This window comes from Sorex araneus, chromosome 1 (genome assembly GCF_027595985.1).
Source record: "Sorex araneus isolate mSorAra2 chromosome 1, mSorAra2.pri, whole genome shotgun sequence".
Classification (NCBI taxonomy): Eukaryota; Metazoa; Chordata; class Mammalia; order Eulipotyphla; family Soricidae; genus Sorex; species Sorex araneus.
This window is the reverse complement of record NC_073302.1, coordinates 178,696,167-178,720,962: the sequence shown is the minus strand read 5'-3', so window position 1 is coordinate 178,720,962 and position 24,796 is coordinate 178,696,167. Positions and strand designations below refer to the sequence as shown.

Sequence of the window (24,796 nt, the reverse complement as noted above, 5' to 3'; positions counted from 1 at the left end):
AATTCGTTAATTCTCTGTTAATATTCTCCCCACTTTCATAACACTTACAGAATTTGTTAAAAATACTTTACCTTGGATGGGAGAGAGGGCAGGGGTTAAAACATGCTTGTGTCGCACAAAGCCCGTTGATTTCTGGCACTGCCTGGAGAAACCCCTGAGTGCAGAGCCGAGCACTGTAAGGTGTGGCCTGCAAAATTCAATCCTTGCTAATTAAAAAAACTTATTTTTATTTATTTTTGTCTTTTTTTTTTCTTTTTGGGTCACATCCAGCGATGCACAGGGGTTACTCCTGGAATTACTCCTGGAGGTGCTTGGGAGACCATATGGGATGCTGGGAATCAAACCCAGGTCAGCCATGTGCAAGGCATATGCCCTCCCCATTGTAGTATCGCTCCAGCCCCAAACAACTTACTTATTTTTAAATAAAACTTTGGTTGAATATTAATGTCTCCTACTAATGTACGTTGGGCTGGAGCAATAGTGCAGCGGATAGGGCGTTTTTGCCTTGTACTTGGCCAACCCCGGTTCAATTCCTCCGCTTCTCTTGGAGAGCCAGGCAAGCTACTGAGAGTACCTTGCCTGCAAAGCAGAGCCTGGCAAGCTACCCGTGGCGTATTTGATGTGCCAAAAATGGTAACAACAAGTGTCACAATGGAGATGTTATTGGTGCCTGCTTAAGCAGATCAGTGAGCAATGGGATGACAGTGATGGTGATACAGTGATACTGATGTATGTTATGATTTTTAGTGAGAAATATTTTTATAATATTCATATTTCAGAATGTATTTTATATAGGATTATATTCTTAAAGAGCACACACTTTAGTTTTCATGAACCTGGGTCTCCTGCATGCATAGCATGCGTTCCTGCTCATTGAACTATGTATAAAATTATTTTACAGTATTTCTATAATGATTTTAGAGAAGGGGAAACTAAATACTAGATGGCATTCAAGGCAATTGGTATATAAAAATGCTTGAATTTGAATATAATATTGAATATTATAGATGTGAATATTATAGATGAAAACTCCAGACATACATGGAAGGAACTCAATAAATGTTAGTTTCCCATTTAAAAAATGCTGTTAGCAAAGTATATTTGAGATTATATTGCTATTAGTGAGATACTTTCAAATACCTTGTTCAGTGTAGGTATAGTACTTTGGTCTGTAGTAACTGTGGCTACTTAGAAAAACTATATCCTTTGACCTTTGATTTCAGCAAATGGAAGATCTACAGCTTTTGTGAATCTTCAATGTAATTAGCCCTGTAGCACTGTCGTTCCATTGTTGATCAATTTGCTCGAGTGGGCACCAGTGACATCTCCATTGTGAGACTTGTTGTTACTGTTTTTGGCATACTGAATGCACCATGGGGAGTTTGCCAGGCTCTGCTGTGTGGGCGGGATACTCTCGGTAGCTTGCCAGGCTCTCTGAGAGGAACGAAGGACTTGAACCCAGGTCGGCTGTGTGCAAGGCAGACGCCCTACCCACTGTGCTACACCTTTGGTTTCAATGTAATTACCTCAAAAAAATACAGTTACATTTAACTGAGATATTTAAGTGATTCATTCTTTCAGCCTCTTAACAGTTCTTTACACAGGACTTGAGTCATTAAAGTTACCTTTTTAATGCCAATATGAAGGGCTTAGAGGGTAGAGAGATAGAACAGTAAGTAGGGAGCTTGCCTTGAAAGCCTCAGACTGGTGATCCATCCCAGTCGCCCCATCTAGTCCACTGAGAACTATCAGGAGCAATATCTGGGCATTGCCAGGTGCTGGTGACTCAAGCAAACCAAAACAAAATCAGTATGAAGAGCATCTCTGTATCTCTGTATCTCTGTATGTATGTATGTATGTATGTATGTATCTATATCTATCTATCTATCTATCTATCTATCTATCTATCTATCTATCTATCTATCTATCTATCTATATTTTTTCTTAGTATATACAGAGGCTCTTATTCTTGAGTCTGTAGAGTTTGCAGAACAAAAGCTCATTTCTGACTTAATCTTAAAGCCTGCTGCATTGTCACAAAGTTGAAGAGTTCGTCCTTTATTACAGTATTGCTTGCTGCTTGCTGCTGTTTCCTAGGAGGTTTTCTCCCTGGATTGAACACTTCAGTATGTGTGTCCTTTCTGTTCTCTGAATGTCCAGTTTGTCTCTGCATGTCCCAAGCTGTATATGAATCTTTTACAAATATTTACCAATAGTTGGTACCAAGTGGGTTAATAGTCATTTTAGTAGTTACAACTCTTCATGAAAATTCTTAGTCTTTTAACTTTCTCTTTTATTATCTTTCAAAATCACATACTTTCTAGCTACCTCCTCTTCCTCCTCCTCTTTCTTTCTCCTTCTTTCTTTCTTTTTTTTTTTTTGTTTTTGTTTTTGTTTTGGAGGGCCACTCCTGGCGATGCTCAGGGATTATTCCTGGCGATGCTCAGGGGTTACTCCTGGCTCTGTGCTTAGGAATTACTCCTGGTGTTGCTTGGGGAACTATATGGGATGCCGGGGATCAAATCTAGGTAGGCGGCATGCAATGCGGCATGCAAGGCAAGAACTATTGTTCTGATCCCTGAAGCTACATTCTTATATTAGGTTAATCATCATTTCAACTTTCACTAAAGTTCTACAAATTTTACTTTATTAGGAGCAAAGGAAGCATTTTAATGTAATTGATTTGGTTTTGGGTTTGGGTCCGTACCCTGAGGTGGTCAGTGACTATTCCCAGTTTGTTACTGTGCGGTTGCTCCTGGTAGTGCTTCCAGGAATGGAATTCAGAGGCTCTCACATGCAAAGCTTTGAGACCCACAAAGGAAAATTTTAAGCACCTTTTTTGTTTGCTACAGTTTAGAATCTGTGGTATAGAATGAAATTTTAATGACAAAGGCATAGTCTCTGTCACATTTCATAACCATTAGGACTTTGTCAAGCCGCTTGACTTTCTGTATAGTATAATAAATTAGCAATAATGTAATAATGAAAATGAACCAAACTCTTCCATGTCTCAAAATTATTAATATCAAACAACATGCTGTTAATTACAAATATTTGTTAGTTACATTGGACAAAGTACAAGAACATTAGATTCATATATAATAGGAACTTTTTATAAAGTAAAGGACTTAAAAAGCCATATATGATAATGTAAGTATGTAAAGATATGTCTAACCTATTTTATTATATTTACATGTATACAGTCTTTTGCTCTCCCACCCTCAAAATTTTAATCTATAAAATAAAAGCAGTTTCTTTCAGTAAAAGATTATAGAAAATTACAAGAATTCAAATTTTAATATGGGGAGATTTATTACCATTTATTTAGTGCCTGTTAAATGCTGAGTACTTTGTACATTTGTTTCACATTTCATAATTTTTTATTTAGATGGATTTTATTGATTTTCTTTTTTTTTGTAATACAGAACCAATCTTAGTTTGTATCCTATATTTAATGAGATCAAGCTATAAAGTGATTTGAATTTAGTTCGTTCATATGATAACCTGAAATAAATACAAATGGTAAATGTCCAAATACAGCAAATCATCACCAGTTCTGGATTTAATTATTTAAATAGTTTAAATAGTTTCAGCTGCTTGGGAGTGACACTAAAGGCCCATGTTGAAATCCTTGCAGTTTTGACGAAGTGAATTTATAAGAAGTGAGACCCTAAGCTATTCATGCTAGTTAACTTCCTGGTAACACATCTTGCTCCAGCTTTGTTCTGTGTTTGAGGTCATCCTATATTATAATTTTTGTCAAGTGATTAGACTTACTTTGCAAAAAGTTTTCCTGAAAATGCCTCTGCTAGAATAGAAAAAAAAAAAAAACACCCAAAAACAAAAATGGTAGAAAGGCCTAAGAGTGGTGGATCTTAGCCAGAAAGTAGACATTTTTTAGTGAGTTAAAAATGGAATGTCCAGTCTGGTGAGTCTTTGATCTGGATGTAAATCAATCTGCCACACCTTCTAGGGAAACAACAGTTGACTTGTGAATTATTTATGGAGTGTTATAGTGCTGTAAAAAATTCTCATGGCTTTTGGATAGATTTCTTCACATGTCAAGAGATCTTATATCCATAGATTCTGTCCCATTCCTCTTTTTCTCCCACACTCACCAATAATAATTTGAAAGGGATTTTGACTGTTTATTAATAAACTGCCACTATCTGGAAGTTTATGTAGTTCTTGTAGAGGTTGTGAATGCTAAACAATTTCCTTACTTGTAGGATAATATGATTATCCTCGTATGACTTACCCAATTAGTTTTAATAGGATAATAGCTAGATCTCATCCCCCTCCTCCTATTCCCTTTTGATTTGTAGCTAATTTGTGATAGTTGGGGGTTTTATGTACTCGGTTAGGATGATTGAATGCGAGGTGTCGAGTTTGCTGGATGTTCTATACTTCATACACTTTACATGTGTGTGCAAGGGGTTTCACAGTTGTGTTTATGTACATTCTGGTACTAGTATTCACTAGGCAGTACTCACTGTCTGGAGTTGACACTGCTAGCTGCAGTGCCCACACATCTTTTTGTTTGTTTGTTTGCGTTCTGGAAAAAATGATGATCCACTTGTAGTCATTGTCTGAGTCACTGTCTGAATTCACCTTTGTTATTGAGGTCCTGAGATGTATCATTTGTGTTTGCTTCTATTTTAAGACTTTGAATCAGTTATCTTAAATTTTTAATTCATTTTATTTCATTTTTGTGTATCATTAGATAGGATCTAGTTTCATACATATTTTAAAAAATTTTTTATTAGTGAATCACCGTGAGGTACAGTTACAGACTTACAAACGTTTGTGCTTACATTTTAGTCATACAGTGGTTGAGTACCCATCCCTCCATCAGTGCCCATTTTCCACCACCAGTGGTCCCAGCATCCCTCTCACCCCCCACTTTACCCCCTCTACCCCACCCCGTCTCTGTGGCAGGGCAGTCCCTTTTGTGCTCGCTTTCCTTTTGGGTGTTGTGATTTCATATTTTTGTATGTAAGTTTCTCCAATTTGTTTTTTTCTTCTTCTATGGGTTGGTCTTGTTTTGCCCCCCTTCTGGCAGGGTTGAGGGCTTCCTCTGTTCTTAGGAATCTCTCCTGACTCTTGTGGCCATATGAGTTACTGGGGATTGAGTCATGTGCAAGGCAAGCACCTTGCTTCTTCATTATAAAGTAGAAGTCCGTGTATATGTGGGTTTATTTCTGGGCTCTCTTTTTTCCCTGTTGTTCTGTGTGCCTCTTAAAATCTTAAAAATTTGCTTCAAAATAAATTTGTTATTTAATAGTAACAGTAACTTCATTTAATTTTTATACCTATTTTATTCACTTATGTATTTATTCACAAGTGGTAAAAGTTTAAGAAGCCTCAATCTAGAGAAGTTGATATTTCTAATTCCCCCTCTATGTGTTTCCGTGCATTTCTATAGCGTCTAGAGAACCAAGCAAATCTGGCTGCTTCCTGCTGGATGGGTGCATCTGGGAATTAGTAATGGAAGACACTGATTATGGGAGAAATAACCAATTATCCCTTTTCTTGGGGTTCTAATTGAGGAGTCTATTTTCTACCCAGTTGTTTAAGTTCCCACTCTAAGGTTTTCATTTTAGGAATGGGATAATGGGATATTGACTAAGACCTCACTATTTCCAATGTTGAACAGAGAAGGCTAGGCAAGAGTAGAATAGAACAAAGTTACCTGGTGGGAAAGATACCTTACAAAGCTGAACTAGATTATACCTTCAGGGTTTCTCCCAGGAAAGTAGTTTGTTCTTAATAATTTTTTATTATATTTTAGGTAACATGGCTACAACAGTGTTAACATTCTTGGTGTTGAGGTGTGGTTACGGCTCTCCAACACTCTCCCAATGTCACCTCTAATTTGATCTTCATGACACTCCCTTTTCCCCCACTACTGTACTTGGTAATTAGTTTTGTAATTCAAAGCCAACAGTATGTCATTGTTACATAGTATTTCAATTTGTCTGTCTCTGTACTGCAAATGAGTGACACCATCCAGTATCTGTCCTGACTTACTTTGCTTAATGTGATCCAGTTCCATCTACATTGCAGTGAACTGCGTTATTTAATCTTTTCTTTCATTTGTATAGTATTTTATTGTGTATATATATTTCCATTTCTTCTGTTACTGAATATTCGACTTAGTAATAGAACAACCCAAAGTAATCATGCTGCAACAAATATAGGATGTACATATATCTTTTTGAATAAAGTTTTTGTGTTTTGGGGGTAGATGCTACTAAGAGTGAAACCTGTTTTTGAGTGACTGATTTTGGCACTTTACAGTCTTTGATAATTCTTTTCTTTAAACTTTATTTAAACACCATGGTTTACAGAGTTGTTCATAATACACCAATCCCTTCACCAAAGTGGCCTTCCCTCAGCCATTTTCCTGAGTTTCCTATCCACCCTCCAAGACTGACGCCTTCGCAGGCACAAAATAATTTATTTTACAGCAAAATGGCAAATAAAATTAAAAAATAGTTGTGTAAAAAATACTTTCTGAAAATTGTCATATCTCATAATGAGTTTATTAAAGTCTTCCGAGGCTTTACTGAGCTGTCCAAGGTTAAGTTAAGCCTTCTGTGTTATACTGTTTCTGTTTATTGAGCTCAGCTGGCTTTGGTGCCATTTTCCCTGTCTGATTGCTGTGTTCCTACTAGGCTCTCAGTATTGAGGAATTTGGAGCTCCCGGGCCTACAGAACTGGGATAATTCTTGGCTTGCCCCCCTCCCAAAGTTCCCCAAAGTTTTCAGCCTGACAACCAACCAATTTGCCTGTAAGTTACATCTGCAATGGCTTGCCATCACTTCTTTTTTTATCTATTTATTTTTAATTTTTAATTTTTGTTTTAAATACTGTAGGAGTACTGCTATTTGTTCAGTGATTGATTAAAGCTGTGAATCCGGGCATATATATATATATATATGTATATATATATATACACACACACATATATATATATAAAATTCAGATGTTGTCTTGCTTAATTATTTCACAGAAAGTCTCTAATTCCCAAGGATAGTTTTATCAGTCCTTTTAAGAACTTGTTTCCTAATTTTTTATGGAAAAGGAAAGTAGTTAAATGGAAGTAGACTGGAAATCTAGCTCCCAAAATTACTAGTGCTATGTTTCAGTCAAAACACTTTTAGTGTTAGCTATTCCTCGTTTGAGGGTCTCTGGTGCCATCAGGCATTCAGAAATATAGCACAATCACTGTGGTAATACCTTGCAGTCTTTACCAAACTCTCCCTCTCGAGTTGGCATGGTCTTTAGAAAAGAAATGTGTTAATTATTTATCTATGCCATTCTTCTAGTGGGGCAAAAAAACAATTCTAAGCATTAGTTTGGAAAGTAGAATTTCTTATTAGGAAAATTCAGGAGTTGTTCCAATTTACGGGCAGAAAGTTAACAAAAACGTAGATGACCAGAATCTGATCTCAACAAAAAGATGTTCTACTGACACATGTTTTTCCATCCACGTTAGCTTTAATGTACCAAATAATTGCAGTGACAGATTAAGTTTATTTTTTTCTTAATTTTAAATTTTATTTTCATAAGGTTTTTCACATCCTGATATCTATATCCTGATATCTATATCCTGATATCGATATCCTGATATATATATGCAGAGAGTCTCTTGCCCGCATGCCTGGCTGTCTTCCCCAGGGCCTCTTGGAGGGGATGGGCTTCAGCTTCCCTCTCCACCCCGAGCAGAGCTCCCGGTGGCCGAAGACCAGTGGAACCTAGCTACAGCCATGCTGGAGGCCCCTCTCCACATGTTTGGACAGTCCTCATGCATGAAGGTGCTGGCAGAGGAACCCAGGTGTGTGTAATCCCATCAACGGCCAACATCCAGAGAGAGACTTAAAAGCAAGCTCTCAGAAGCACCTTTAGCCTTCTTCTCCCTCTGGGAGAAACTGGCAATGTTCTGAGAGTTTCTTGCCCACATTGGACAACATTGTTTGGAGGGCCAAGTCGAGATGGACTTCTAAGATCTTAGGGAAAGGAAGAAATGAGATGTTACTGAGCCTGCCTGAGAAATCGGTGATTAATGGGATTTTGTGATTATGAATATCATGAGAGGTTACTTGGCTGCTTTTGCAGCCGAGTGCTCCTGGGATTGTAAAATTGCGAATGATTGGGGTCTGGAGACATCTTTATAGGGAGCTAATCTGTTTGTAAGTCTCTGGATCAAGGCCAATGTAGCACTGCACTGTAGCACTGTCATCCCGATTTGCTTGAGCAGGAGCCAGTAACGTCTTCATTGCGAGACTTGTTACTGTTTTTTGGCATATGGAACACGCCATGGGTAGCTTTCCAGGCTCTGCTGTGGGGATGGGATACTCTCTGTAGCTTGCCAGGCTCTCTGAGAGAGATGGAGGAATCAAACCCTGGTTGGCTGCCTGCAAGGCAAATGCCCTACCCGCTGTGCTATTGCTCCAATCCATGGTGGACTAGACTGGATCAAGGCCAATAACGCACTTAAATATCGCCGGGAATCAATTGGTGGGCATGACAGCCAGGACCCTGAGCGGGTGGTGAGAGGGGAAGGATCGGCAAGTCCTTGTCGCCGCATATGGCCTGAAGTCTTCAGTACCTGTTCCCACTATCTGGGTTTTCCTTCTAGAAGTTTATGGCCATTGAAGGTTCATCTGGAGTGGGTGGAAAGGGGACACCTGCTCCGTCTGAGGAGAAGCCTGGTGAGATCGGTGTGGCACGGGGTCTGGAGAGATCTCCAGCGAGCTGCTGTCCTCCGGGAGTCACTGCTGAGTCTCGGGATCGAGGCTGGTGATGTGCTTAAATACCTGCTGGAGGCAGTTCCTGGGCGTGACATTCGGGACCCCGAAGGGGGGGAGATGGGAAGGATAAGTTTATTTCTAATGTGGTCAGTTATTCTCTAAGCAAGGTAAGAGATAAATAGTTTTCTTACGCCTGCAACTTTTTTTTTTTTTTTTTGCTTTTTGGGTCACACCTGGCAATGCACAGGGGTTACTCCTGGCTCTGCACTCAGGAATTACCCCTGGCCATGCTCAGGGGACCATATGGGATGCTGGGATTTGAACCCGGGTCAGCCGCGTGCAAGGCAAACGCCCTACCCGCTGTGCTATCTCTCCAGCCCCCGCCTGCAACTTTAAATTGCATTTAAAAGGTCTCCTGAGCTCAGGAGTCCTGTCACTTTTGTTTTGCAAGGAGTCGATTTCTACTGATCAGTACTGCCTAGACAGGAGTCTGAATCCCTCACAGCACATAGTAATCTGGTGACAGCTTGGTGGCTTCACCGAGGAAGTGGTGGTCATATTTTCCAAATTACAGCCCTCTTCCAGTCTGTTCTTACTTGTTTAATCCCAGATTATCTTAAATTTTGAGGAGATTGGTGAGATATCATATTTCCCCCTTTGGGTTAGGGCTTGTTTCCAAGACATTGTCCTTCTACCAATAATACTTTCTTTCTGTGCTTTCCTTGGATCTCTTGGGCTACAGCCAAAGTGGCAAAACAGATCCATCTAGGTCCACAGTGGAACTCTTATCTAGACTTAAGGAATAATGCTGAAATTTTAGGGCACTGAAAGGCTTAAGCTAGTACTGTGCATAGTGATGGCTTTATAAGAAAGAGTTATTTTTCATCAGGATACATCTTTAACTCTTGTAATTTGAAGTTAATTATAATTTTTCAGGTTACAAAGTGTCACGGAACATTCCATGGGGTTACTCTGTCACCATGTTAGTAGAATAGAAGCTTTAAACAAGGCACTAACCTGTTTCTCTGAGATAGTACAGCTAGCAGGGCACTTGCCTTACATGCCACTGACCCGAATTTGATCCCTGACACCCTATATGGTAATCCAAGCTCCATCAGGAGTGATTTCTGAGCACAGAGGAAGGCGTAAGCCCTGAGCACTGCAGGTTGTGACCCCCAAACCAAACCCAAACCCAAACCAAATAAAAACCTGTTTCTCTTTGTTGAGGTTTATCTTAGTTTCTTAAGTAGTGTCTTTCTGACATTCCATATTTAAGAATATAACTAATTCCCAGTTGAACTATTATAAAGAGAAAGGATTTATTTTTTGGAGTTAGCAGATACAGTGCTATGAGTATTAAAAAATAATAGATGTGTTTAGAAGAGAGAAATGTGTAAGTTTCAGTTCTACTGTTCAGTTTTTCCATGTTAAACATTTCTTGTTATGTGATAATACTTTTCATGAAGCATAGAAAATGCTTCTCACTCAATTTAGCAAATATCCCTAATCTATATGTATGTCTCTTTACATACGGGAGAAAGGAATTGTTATGGGATGACTTAGGAACTCTTCTTTGTTAAGGGGTTTCTTTTCTTCCAACAACCAGCTAAGATTTTATTCTTTTCTGAGAATGTTGATTTTGGGGGAATGTTAAAAGGTTTAAAACAACTGCACAAATTACTGTGAAACAATACTCACCCATTTTTTAAAAAGTGCAAATATTTCAAAACTGTAAGTAAAACCCAGTTCTTTTAAAACTAAGACTAGATTTACTTCATTAAAAATTATGATAAAACTGACAGGAAATGTAGTTAATAACATTGTCATTCATAGGCAGACTGGTTAATTTATAATCTGAGAAAACTGACTAGAGTCTTACGATAGTTTTTTTCATTTTAGTGAAGGAAAGTTGAGATTTGATTTTGCTCAAGTATACTTTATATATTAAATTTTAAACTTAAGAGTCATAACAATTCATTAGATTCTAATAAGCTTGATTACACATCAGATTTTTAAAAACCATTCATGTTCTCTCCTATTAGTTTTCTTCGTCCCACTTCACAATTTATCTCACTTTATGATAGAATTGTCTTTCCCCCCAATAAATTTTCCCATTATCTTTCTTAAAATACATTTGTATCTTTTTTTTGGTGTGTGTGTGTGTGTGTGTGTGTGTGTGTGTGTGTGTGTGCGGCACACACCTCGCAGTGCTCCAGACTTATGCGTGGCTCTGCACTCAGTGATCATTTCTGGCAGGACTTTGGGGGACCATAGAGGGTGCCGGGGATCGAACTTGGGTAGGCTGTGTGCAAGGCAAGTGCCCTACCCACTGTATTACAGCTCTGGCCCTGACTTTCGTATCTGTATATTTTTTATAATAGCACAGCGATAGGGCATTTGCCTTGCACGTGGCCAGCCCGAGTTCAATTCCTCCATCCCTCTCAGAGAGCCCGGCAAGCTACCGAGAGTATCTCACCTTCAGGCCACAAAGCCTGGAAGCTACCCGTGGCGTATTTGATTTGCCAAAAACAGTAACAAGTCTCAAAATGGAGACGTTACTGGTGCCCGCTGGAGCAAATCGATGAGCAATGGGATGACAGTGACAGTGACAGGTCTAATCCCCTTGTTTTAAAAGTAGCACTAATTTTTAAAAACTAGTTCTATTTTTTATGGGTCTAAACCCCTTGTTTTAAGAGTAAATTAAATCCAATAACTAATATTTTAATAAGATGACCTAGATACTCAGTGATTTCTTTTTACTAAACTTTGTGCAACTTGATTTTCCCAGGAGTTGGGAACAATCGAATTCTCTAAATTTTCACTAAATCTCAGGACTGTAGCTTTAGTTTTAACAGAGGCAGTGTCTTAATTCAGTCAGTCTGAAATCATTGTCTTGCCAAAAAAATCCTTTCTGTAGTCTCATTAGGAAGCTCTTAAACTTCCAGTTATCAAAAATTTCAGAGTTCAAATATTTTAAAAGATTTTTGATCTGTTATGTACATTTCCTTTCAAGGAAGATTATCTGATCTGTATATAAATTTTGTTGGCATTTAGTATAAATGGCTCAATTTTTGTCTTTATACTAGTTAAAAACCTTTTAACTACATTACTTCCATGTTTAGATAACACCAGGTCATTCTGATTAACAAACCAGCAGGAAAATAATTTTATATCCATTTCTGACTTTATTTTTTGAGCCGGAAGGATAGTACAGTGGGTAGGGTGCTTGCCTTGCATGTGGCAGACCCTGGTTCGATCCCCGGCACCTCCTAAATGCTTCCTGGGGGGCCACCTGCCAGGATCTATCCTTGAGCACAGAGCCCCCAGAGTAAGCCCTGAGTATCTACAGGTGTGGCCCTCCACCCCGAAATCCCATTGCTCATCGATTTGCTCGAGAGGGCACCAGTAATGTCTCCATTTTGAGACTTGCTACTGTTTTTGGCATATTGAATATGCCACGGGTAGCTTTCCAGGCTCTGCCGTGCGGGCGAGATACTCTCGGTAGCTTGCCGGGCTCTCTGAGAGGGGTGGACCCCCAAATAAATAAATAAAATAAAAATACAATAAAATGAAAACTATTTGACCAGACAGATAGTACAGTGGGTGTAGTGCTTGCCTTGCATGCAGCCAGTCTTGGTTTGATTCCCTGCATTCCATATGGTCCCCTGAACCTGCCAGGAATAATTCCTGAGTGCAGAGCCAGGAATTACTGAGTGTAGACCCCTGAGCATTGCTGGGTTTGTTTCCCCTACTGTCTTGATTTTAATTTTAGGGCCACACTGGCAGCTTTCAGGGCTTACTCCTGACTCTGTGCTCACGGATCACCCTTGGTGTTGCTTGGAGACCATATTGGGTGCTGGTTAATATTTTGAGACTAAATACTGTTGCAGTCCAGAAGCAAAATTAAAGTTGGGGAGATGTCCAGACATATATTCAGTCACAAGAGGAAGTCTGTCAGATTTTATTAAAATTTCAGATATAGATATAAGTAAATATTCAAACTGCCAATGCTTGTGAAAGATCTTGATTTAATTTTGATAGTTCTCTGCTTTATTTCATGGTTATTTATAGTTTATTTTTAATGTTTTAGTACCTTCATTTGTAAGACAAAAAGTCTAGTTTCTAGTTAAACCTGGGTCTCGATCTGTAAAATAAGCCCTACCAGTGGAGATTAAGCTTAGTTTTCCTCTGCCAAGGTCAAACAGAAAAGAAAACATAACATAGCAATGCACACACACACACACACACACACACACACACACACACACACACACACACACACACACACACCTCGGCCCCCCCCTTGATCCAGTCTCATGATTTTTCCCTTCCTGAAGGTCACAGTGCAGTGCAGGTACAGAAAGGAGACTTGAGATTTCTTATCTCACTCTGTATTTCCTAGGTTCTAGTCAGTTTGTTTTTCTTTAGAACTTAGCAGGGTTTTGAAATTCAGGAGTCCTAGTGACTACTGAGATTTTTCAGCGTTTTGTGTTTCAATGCTTCCTATAACAAATGAAAAGGCAGCCTGGATCCCACAGCACATAAAACTGAAGCAGACTGAAAAAAAAAAAGCCCTTCTAAACAACTCAGTTTTATAGAAAAAAATCCCAAATCATAGCATGTAACACATAGCACAAACAAAACACGGCATATAAATAAGGTATCCAGCTGATTTTATTTTTCAATGTGGGATAGGAAAACTCACCACAGTTTTCTAGGTGAGGGATACCTAGGCCCCTCAAATTGCTGTCAATTTCTACTTTGATGTCCAGCAGCAATTCAGCTTGTCCTATTTGTTAACTAGTTGAACAGGGTCACTTGAATATCATGGTTTATTGACATGGCTTATGACTTCCAAAGTTCTCACGGAGTGGCCAGTTACTTTCTGATCAGAATTTCCCATTCTCAGCATGCTTTTTTGTTCTGGTAAATAATAGATACAGAAGTGGTTACATACAGATGAATTGATGCACGGATCCCAAGTAAAAGTCTATAAATACTATTCTCATTTTCAGATAGTACTTGAAGCATTGCTACAATACCACAAAGACAATGTCAGTGCCCAGAGAGAAGGGATGAGAGTTCCCAAGCACACATACAGACACAGACACAGACACAGACACAGACACAGACACAGACACACGCTCTCTCTCTCTCTCTCTCTCTCTCTCTCTCTCTCTCTTTCTCTCTCTCTCTCCCCCTCCCTCTCCCTCTCCCTCTATCCCTCTCCACCCACCCTCTCCCTCCCCACTCCATCAGTTTATTCCCAGTTGCTTCTCTGACCCTTCGGGAATGCCGAGAGAGATAGTCTGCAATGGCTAAGGAAAGTGAATGCACAATATCAAAGGCAAAGTGAGTCCTATCAGCTGAGGGACTTACCTGAAGGTTTCCTGACTTGACACTGTAGAACCCCACTCCTGGCTGGTTTTGCCAAATTGTACCCAGAAATTTTTGTTCCACTCTCTTGAGAACCAATCAATCAAAAGACTCTTTTGCTGATAGAGAAAGAACTTTATTTGCCACGGTCTGGAAGGTTGAGACAAGGCAGACTCTTGTCCTTAAAATAACCATCTCATCTGTTTGATCATAAAGTTTAGTTTTTATGAAGAAAAAGCAGGGAAGTTTTTAGAAAGGGTGGGTTGCAGATGACTGGGCACCAGAATGAACAAAAATGTCCTCTTCTAGCCAGGTTCCCTGAAGCATTTTCTGTTAACTGCAAACCAAAATGAGATAAGGATTTGTTTTTTTTAGGGGAAAGGTACATTGAAGCATGATCTGTAGACTTTGTGGGAAGGGACGTTCTTTGGGCCAGTTTTCTGGTTTTAGCCACATTTACTGAATATGAACTTGGCAGTCTGATGTTTGAACCTGGTTGAGCTTAGTGCCCTGGAATATAAATAATACAACCTACGAAGTAATGTGAAATAATATAAACCTATAAAGTAACAAATGTAATTAGCACTATCTCTCTCTCCCTCACCCCCAAATAATAAAGTCTGTATAAGTAAATGTCTTCTATGGAAAGAACGGATTTTATGTGTCTCCAAATCTCACTGGAGTTATCGCTGTAGAGGCCTTAGCAGTCAACAGTATTATTAAAATACCATTATGGTACTTTTTTGCTTAGAAGACTGGAGGAATGTGAAAAATCCAGAGAAAATCATTTCCTAGTGGTAATTATAAATTATAGCAACTAAAAATATTCTTACTTGAATTGCTTTAAATTAGGTGGTTAGGTGTGATTAGATTCAGGGACTTCATGATTCCAAATTTTCATTTCTTAATTCTTAAGCTCTTGACTCTTGTTTTGGTGTGGTCCCCAAGCAAACAAAAATTATATTTTTCATTTACTATTTAAAAGATGTGGGTTAAAAATAAGTAACAACTGAACCTCAGATGTAGCTCTGTTGCAAAGCACACACATTGCATGTGTGAGACCTTAAATTTCATCTTCAGCACCACACACAAACACACGCACACACAAATTTATTTAAAAAAAATAGAGCTTCCTTGATAGCATATCAAAATATTTGCATTCTTTCTATTCAAATGTATTGTCATTGTTAGTACAACTTATCAAAAGTATCGTGCACAGTTTGAAAAGGTACAATAATCACAAATTTTGGGGACCATAGCAATAGTACAGCAGGTAGGGCTCCTTCCACAGAGTTCAGTTTCTGGTATCCCATAGGGTCCCCTGAGCATCACCAGGAGTAATTTTTGAGGTAGAGCCAGGACTAACCCCTGAGCATCAGCAGGTGTTTCCCAAAAACTAAAAAGAAAAACATTTATACACATTTTCTAGAATACCTCGATCCTCTCTACCACCCCAAATTACCCAGGCTAACTCATACTTGCACTCATAACTTATTTCCTATGCACTAAATCTATTTCTCTGTTCAAGACTTAGGGTACAAATATGGAGACTCACTTTTTTTAAAACAAATTTTATTAGTGAATCACTGTGAGATAAAATTTTTTTTCATCTTTATTTATTTATTAAATTATAGAAGAAAGAAGAGAAGTACTTGTTCCTTGTAAATATTCCAAGAGAACAGATATACAGAGTTTAAAAAAACTGAAGCTCCTATGCACATTGTCATTGATGCCACTTATGCCTCCTTAGGGGAACACAGCAAACACTTTGGTTGGGCTCCTTTAGGTGGGCATGACACACTTCTTTTGTTTTTTGAAATCAACCACCAGATCACCACGTATTCCTTCTTGGGTCCTTGCAGTGTCTGATTACGGGGTTATTTTATTTATTTATTTATTTTGAAATTCACTTCTTATATTGTGTAGAAATATAAAGCAATAATTCCCAACAGTCTTATATTCATAATCAACCCAAATAAAATGGTAGACAAGAGGCTTTCACAGAGACTACAAAAACGGTCGACCAAAGCATGCAGTGTAACCTGCTTGATTTCTTTTTTTTTTTTTTCTTTTTGGGTCACACCTAGCGATGCACAGGGGTTACTCCTGGCTCTGCACTCAGGAATTACTCCTGGCGGTGCTCAGGGGACCATATGGGATGCTGGGATTCGAACCCGGGTTGGCCGCGTGCAAGGCAAACGCCCTACCCGCTGTGCTATCACTCCAGCCCCTTGATTTCTTTTCTATATTAGCAAGTTTTGGGTTTTTTTTTTTTAATTAGTGAATCACCGTGAGGGTACAGTTACAGATTTATACATTTTTTTTAATAGTTTATTTTTAATTAGTGAGTCAACGTGAGGGTACAGTTACAGATTTATACATTTTTGTGCTCATGTTTCTCCCTTACAAAGTTTGATAACCCATCCCTTTACCAGTGCCCATTCTCCACCACCAGTAAACCCAACATCCCTCCCCCCGTCCCCAGTCCCGTCTCCCCCCACCCCACACTGCCACTATGGCAGGGTATTCCCTTTTGTTCTCTCTCTCTGATTAGGTGTTGTGGTTTGCAATAAAGGTGTTGAGTGGCCATTGATAAAATTATATACAGACTTACAAACTTTCATGCTTGCGTTTCAATCATACAATGATCGAGTACCCATCCCTCCACCAGTACCCATTTTCCACCACCAATGGTCCCAGCACCCCTCCCACCACCCCCACCCTGTCCCCTCCACCACACCCTGCCTCTATGGCAGGGCATTTTCTTTTGCTCTCTCTCTTTTTTTGGGTGTTGTGGTTTGCTATAGAGGTATTAAGTAGACATCATGTTCAGTCTATAGTCTATTTTCAGCCTGTATCTCCCATCCCTAGTGGGCCCACCTAGCACCCTTTGCTTGATGGTCCTTTCTCTATCTGAGTTGCTTTTTACCCCAGCATGTGAGTTCAGTTTCCAAGCTGTGGAGTAATCCTCCTGGTACTTATCTTTACTGTTCTTGGGTGTTAGTCTCCCATTCTGTTACTTTATATTCCACATGTGAGTGCAATCTTTCTATGTCTGTCCCTCTCTTTCTGACTCATTTCATGTAGCATGATACTTTGCAGGTTGATCCACCTATATGTAAATTTCATGACTTAATATTTTCTAAGAGCTGCATAGTATTCTATTGTGTAGATGTACCAAAGTTTCTTTAGCCAGTCATCTGTTCTCGGGCACTGTTGTTTTTTTCCCCAGATTCTAGTTATTGTAAATAGTGTTGAAACAAACATATAAATGCAGATGTCACTTTTACTATACTTTTTTGGAGACCCTCACTCTTAATATTGTACAATTGCCAACCTTCAGGTACATAATACCAAGGGTGAACCACATCTTAAATTTTGTGCCTTAGGCATCTCTCTTCCTTGACTGTAGTTCTGGCCTTACTTCTCTTTTCCACCTCAACTCCATCTACATCTCTAATAGATTATATACCAGTTTCTATAAAAATTATATACACATATATAAACAAAATAGCAAACTTAACTGTGATTTTCATTTAAAATTTTTTTCAAAGAAAATGTCATATAATAATACCTTAACTAATAAATGATGCTGAAATGGCCATTTATAGTAAGATTTACAATAAAATTCCAAGTATATTTTTAATGAGTATTTTATGCATGTAACAGACATGTGAGTTTTTTTTTTTTAAGTGTTCGAACTAGAAACCAAGGTGCCCAAGAACCAGTCTGGATGGTGCTCAAGGGACCACTTAGTGCCAGAGATTGAAGCCAGGTCTTCTGCAGTCCATCCCTTTGAACCACCTCCACAGACCTGTGCTATCTATTCTTACTCCCTATTCCTACCCTATTTTCTTCTCTTGAACTACCTTTCTCTTATTCTGAATTAATGTGGTTTGCTTAGTTCTAATCGTTCCCATTCTCAAATTCATAGATTAGATTAATGGCATAGGCCTAGAAAATCAGTATATCCTCCCCACCAAATAGTACTTCAAGAACAGATATTTGACCCAGTAAGACCTGTAAGACTCAATGCCAACAGTTTTTTTGCAGGAATTCATCAGAAAATTCTTTCAGCAGATGTTGTGCTCAGGGAATGATACGGAGTGCCGGGGATCAAACACAGGTTGGGCATGCACAAGGCAAGCACTTTAGCTGCTCTTCTATCACTCTCTGTCCCCTATTTTTTTTTTAACTGAAAGTTAAACTTATAGAAAAGTCTTAAGTTGGAAAGAGATATAAATAGTTCATGGGCGTTTTTGGTGAGCTCTCAAACAAGACACTTGGCAGTTTTTAGCGATGGGCATGGGCACCCAGTAGAATAGTTGTCTTTCTTGTTTCTAGATCTTTGAAAATAACTGTTTCCAAAGTAGATACAAGAATATTAAATTCTAGAAAACTCTCAACTGTCTTGTTGACAGAAGATGCTAAAAATATTTGAAATTAAATAGGCTGTGTCTGTTTATTTTTGCATTTATCCTTGAAGTGACATTAAGTAACATATATCATATTTACATCTTGGTATGCACTCCGTTATATTTTGTTCCTAGAAAATCTTTATGAGTGCTACTATTTATTGTACTATGTTGAGGATTTACTTAAAGACACTCCTGAGTTTATTATAAGGGAAACATAAATATAATTTTCATATTTAAAGATAATTTTCTACAAATTAAAGATAATACTGTACAAATTGGAGAAAGCTATAAATTCACCTTGGAATTTTATTTAGGGCTGGAGCAATATATGGCAGGTAGGTTGCTTGCCTTGTGTGTGACTGACTTGGGTTCAATCCCTGGCATTTCATATGGTCCCTTGAGAACCGCCAAGAGTAATTTCTGAGTGCAGAGCTAGGAGTAATCCCCTGAGTATCGCTGGGAATGGCCCAAAACAAAAATAAAATTAGAAATTTCATTCAGTTAGTGATCATGTTGCTTGTTTGATGGTCAGAATCTTCCTGGTATTTTGCAAAATACTCTCTATACATACGGTTTTATAAAGTTCCTTCACCGGCGGCACTTCCAAACATTATTTGTTAGCTTTCTTTTTTTTCTGGGGAAGGGGTCTGGGAATGCCAAGAATTTTTTTCCATGTAAATCAATTCCATGAAAATAGCATACCAGACTCCAGAAATAACCTACTATATAATTCCAAATAGGAATGCTCTATTTTTGGAATGAGGGGGAAGCCTTTATTAACATAATGATCCCTGTTCTCAATCATGTCATAGTTCAGTGAAAGAAATGAAATGTAATAGCACTTTACTTATATGCAGATTAAATTTCCAACAGATTCTATCTTTGAGAGATTTATGAAATCTAGACCAAGAGAATAAATTACTTGAATGGGTGAAAAAGGCTTGAGTCCCTGGACACTGGACAGCTTCCTGATCAGAAGGAAAGGATTAGTCTTACTGGTAACATCTGTGAAATTTCTCCTGTGAAAATTTAGGACATAGGGGAAGTGACAGGAAATGCAGTAGGTAAATAAACAAAAATGAAATATTGAAAGACAGGGTTGTTCTTAAAGTAATCAGGGAGAAGTGAGAGACATTAGAAATGGGAGCCTGAAGCAAAAAGATGAGGAGCTGAGCCAAAGCTGTAAATGGAACACATTGAGTGAAATCAGTGATAAAAAAGAGAACTTGTGAGTAAGAAGCATTTTATGGATTTCCTTGGTTTCAAAAATTGGCAGGGCAGTCAATGGAAGAGTCATACTTTAGTAGACTACTACATGTTAAAGTAGTGTTTGCCTTGGAGCATTATTCCCTGGCTTTCAACAAAATTTTCCTTACATATTAATCAGTTTTTTATGCTTATTTAATATCGTGCAAATTTGTTATTTTGTCTTTGAAAATAGATAAAAACATGTACTACTTCTTCAAAACTGAGGAAGTAGATTAGGGAAGAAGGTAAGTAAGATATATTATTCAGTTAGTAAGTTGTATGAAGGAAGTGAAGAGAGTAGGGGATAGACAAATTTAGTGAGTACAAATTGTACCTGACTCACGGTGAAATTTTTGGTCTTTGTTGTGGAAGTGTTGCAGATTCATTCGAAACTTGTTGGAATTTCGAATTTTGAGCTTGTCCTGCATAGCAGATAACACAGTCTGATGGATCTCTTGGGCTGCTGGGCAGGTTTACACTGTTAGTTGTGCTTGCACACTTGTCTTGGTGTGGGTCACACTCTGAATACACAGGTCCTGGTTGTGCTCATGTGGGGTTGCTGCAGTGCTTACCCTTGTGCTTGCATGGTATTGATCCTTTCTGCCTGGTGCTGGCACATCTTTCTAGTCATGGTGCTCATCAGGCTGGCAATCTCTTTTGTGGTGCCTAAACGTACCTGACTGCTGTAGGTCTGTCAGTCACTTGTGGCTTGGGGGTAGACAGCAGAGCTTGTAAACTCAAACAGCACAGTTGCTTGCCTATGGGAATTTTATTTCTTCTCGCTTTTTGGGTCACAGCCGGCAATACGATACTCAGGGCTTGCTCCTGGCTCTGCACTCAGGAATTACTCCTGGTGGTGCTCTGGGGACCATATGGGATGCCAAGGATGGAACCTGGGTTGGCCGTGTGCAAGGCAAACACCCTCCCTGTTGTACTATTGTTCTGGCCCCAACAAGTGATTTCTACTCCTGATGAGATGCTTATAGGCTAAATTTTCTAAGCTACTGTGACATTCCTGTAGGCTCTCATAAATCCATTTCTGACTTATTTTCAATTTATGATGGCCTTATTGTAATGTACCCTACCATAAACTGATGAAATCTATATAACATTCTTACAACTAATGTGATGAACATGGTAAACGATTGCAGTTAATTTCTACTAGTAGCCTACTGCACTGTATGTATAATTTTTTACTTTTTTTTGACTATGTAACAAAAAAATCACTTCTAATACTTTAAATTTCTTCTTGCAGCTCATATTTTCTGGCTAGACCTATGACCATTCCTGTGAAACTTCACACATTTTCTCAAGTGTCTTCCTCATCTGTTCTGTGTAATTCTTCGATATGGACCTGCTACTTTAGCTAACCTATGACCAGCAATGAATAGTAGCACGGTAGGATTACTTTTTTCTTCCTAGTAAATTGCAGAGAAAAAAATATATTCATTTAAAGTTGTATGTTGTCTTAATTTTGCAGTGATTCTTAAAAAAATGGTAGAGCATTCTGTCTAGTTGATATTTAAGAATCAGTGTATATAAGAAGGTACTGTTTTAAGAGTGGTGTATGTGGTGGGGAAATCATACTCATTAGAAGTAATGTGGGTGTGAAAGAAGTCAGATATAAAACAAGTCTATCTCCTCCCTGTGGGTAGTAATTTGGCATAGAAATATTCAGAACATTGAAAGGCTTGGAAAATTTGTTTTCTCTCAGTTGATACTAACATTGTAGCTATATGTGAGGCGTGAACTGGCTGGGATGTAATGGGAAGCTGCTAGTTTTAGGAGGTGATGTGAGAATAGTGGGGCTCAGGATGGTGTGAGCAACAGAGATATATTAATGGTCTCCTTAAGGTACATTTTGTTGAGTCGAAAGTTGTGGAAATTGTGGATAGCTTGGGGGTGGAAACAAAGAGCACACAAAGATAATACTAGGGTGGATGTGTGTGTGTGTGTGTGTGTGTGTGTGTGTGTGTGTGTGTGTGTGTTAGACTTTAGGCTGAATTGGGGTCCTTGCACATGTAAGGCTCATAGATAGAGAACTATAACTCTAGCACAGCAGAAGATTTTCAGTTTAGAGCAACTGTGTGGATTTACACAAATCTGTAGAAAGTTATTTTCCTCATTATCTCAAGGAAGCCTTTCACTAGAGGGAAAAGTATCTTAAGTGTGTGAGGTCCTGGGTTCCATTCCCAGCACTTGGAGGTGGGCAAAGGGACGAAACCAACACAAAAACCCATAAGCCAGACCCAAAGGGAAATTAATTACAATGGTAGTGTTAGAAATAAAGGTTGTTGAAAAATGTTAGTATGTACTAGTTAATACCTTGTGTTACTTTTCTGTACCTTAATTATTTGACTGTTTTGAACTACAGCCAGTGATGTTCAGGAGGATAACTCCTGGCTCTGCATTTAGGGCTCATTCTTGGTGTTGCTGGCATCCTGGGAATTAAACCCAGGATGCCATGTGCAAGGAAAGCTCCCTACCCTCTGTAGTAGCTCTCCAACCTCCCTCCCTAGCCCTCAACACACACACACACACACACACACACACACACACACTGTTTTTTGTTTTATTTTTGTGTCATGCTGAGCTTTGCTCAGGGCTTACTCCTGGCTCTGAACTCAGGGTCACTCCTGGTGGGGCTCATATGGGTGGGATGCTGAAAAAAGGACCTCAGTCACCCCTGCATAAGACAAGCACTTTACCTGCTGTACTGTTGCCCCTGGGCTGAAGTGATAGTACAGTGGGTAGGGAGTTTGCCTTGCACATGGCTGACCTGGGCTTGATTCCTTTGTCCCTCTTGGAGAGCCTGGCAAGCTACCGAGAATATCCCACCTGCACGGCAGAGCCTGGCTAGCTACCATGGTGTATTCGATATGCCAAAAACAGTAACAACAAATCTCACAATGGAGATGTTACTGGTGCCTGCTCGAGCAAATCGATGAAAAACAGGACGACAATGCTACTGACCGTGCTACAATTAATATCCAAATACTACTTCCACCACCATTATACCTTCCCACCACCGTATTTCTTTTTTTTTTTCTTTTTTCTTTTTGGGTCACACCTGGCGATGCACAGGGTTTACTCCTGGCTTTGCACTCAGGAATTACTCCTGGCAGTGCTCAGGGGATCATATGAGATGCTGGGAATCGAACTTGGGTGGCTGCGTGCACGGCAAATGCCTTACCCGCTGTGCTATCACTCCAGCCCCCCACCACCATATTTCAAATGTTCCCATCCTGAACCCCAAACCCTGTCCCCAAAGGAGAACTGAAGTAATTTATTTTATATTGCTTACTATGAATAATCCACTAAAACTGACACAAAAAAGGTTTCTTAGAGGGAAGTGTGTGAAAGTTGTTGTATTTCACCCGGGAGCCATTAAGCCCTTGTATAAGAGATTATAACTTGGTATAGGTTGAGACTTATGTGCTTATATACATATTTGTGTGTATGTATTTTCCATAAGATTGGTTGCCTTCGACTTTAAATCCCACCAAATGTGATGTGATACTCTTGGTATATTGGTGCTGTAAAGTGTGAGATGTCCAGGAATAGATTCACTTATGGGTAAGGCTCGTCCGAGAGTTTGTAGAGCGGCTGTGATCATGGTGGTGATTGGCACCATATAATCTCATTAATGGCCATGATCCAGACACTCAATAATGAATCTTTTGGAAAGAGAGCACAGAACCATACTCCATGGAGATGCCTCCAGACCCTCTGCCAGGCTGTTTCATTCCAGAAAACCCAGAAGGGGGCTGGTGAGTTTCCCTCCCCATCCCAGGGGAGCCAGCCTGGCAGCTGAAAATCTTTTAGAGCATTTTTTTTATCCCAAACTTAGTTGCAATTATCTTTTTCCTTCTAATTTTCTGAGGTTGGAGATTAAGTTGTTTATTCCAAGCTTAAAAACAAAGTTCAACTGTAAATATATGATTGAAATTTTTACATTCGGTTAAAGTAAGTTAAAAAAAATACCTTAGGATATTTCTATTATATTTGATCCACTGGCATTAATAGGCAGTTGAAGTTCATTTAAAACAGAGTCTGCCAGAATTCCTTATTACTCACCATTGTCTATTCCCACCTTGTTACCACTTGTTTATATATTGGAAATGTTGTCATTATGGACATTAGGCAAAAGTAGTACCTTTATGTTTCATTATTGTTCGATAGCACTGTCGTCCTGTTGTTCATCGATTTGCTTGGGTGGGCATCAGTAACGTCTCCATTGTGAGACTTGTTGCTCCATATGTACTTTTTTTTATCGTGTTGTTTTTTCTTGTATTTGTACTTCTGTTTCTTCTTGATATATATACATTTTTTTTGGGGGGGAGGGCACAGTGGTGATTGGTGACTTTCCTTAGTGTTATGTTTGAATTTTTTTTCAGAATTTTATGTGTCTACAGTGGATTTTCACTTCATGGTAACAGTGTGGTATGCATATTAAAAACTGTCCATATCACCTATTATTTCAGGTTGATAGTATATTTAGTTTGGACGCATCTACCTCTTAATAAAGGCTTTTTGTGTGTCCTTAGCAGAACTCTTCCTTTCACTGTTTTGATAGCACCTCTGTACCTTACGTTTTCACATTCTATGCAGCCTTCCCTGATCTCTTCTGCAAAGGTTGTGCTTACTTTATCCACTCTGAGCTTATCAACAGTTTGTTTCCATGGCCTGTTTATTAATAAACATTTGTGAATTTTCATGATTGCTATGCTTAGTAGACTGTAAGTATCTCAATCTTAAACAATTGGTATATAACCTTTTCTAATGAGTATTTCATGCCCTGGGAAATATACCTAGCAAATAGTTGTTCAATATGCATTGCTGAGTGGATTTTGAATGAATTGTATTTTTATTCCTTACCTCTTTATTGTTTTTTTTTTAAATGTCTTTATTTTTTATGTATTAAATCACCATGAGAACAGTTACAAAGCTCTCAAGTTTAAGTCTTGGTCATATAATAATCAAACACCCATCCCTTCA

The 24,796-nt window shown here is 38.8% G+C and overlaps 1 protein-coding gene across 1 annotated transcript in view; it reads left to right on the top strand.

Moving 5' to 3' along the window:
• FER (FER tyrosine kinase) overlaps positions 1-24,796 on the top strand; it is a 445,847-nt gene that overhangs the window by 4,942 nt on the left and 416,109 nt on the right. Inside the window, exon 2 of the mRNA XM_055144946.1 lies at positions 21,054-21,196. The gene's annotated coding sequence lies outside the window, so the exon portion shown is untranslated. The remainder of the gene's footprint in view (positions 1-21,053; positions 21,197-24,796) is intronic.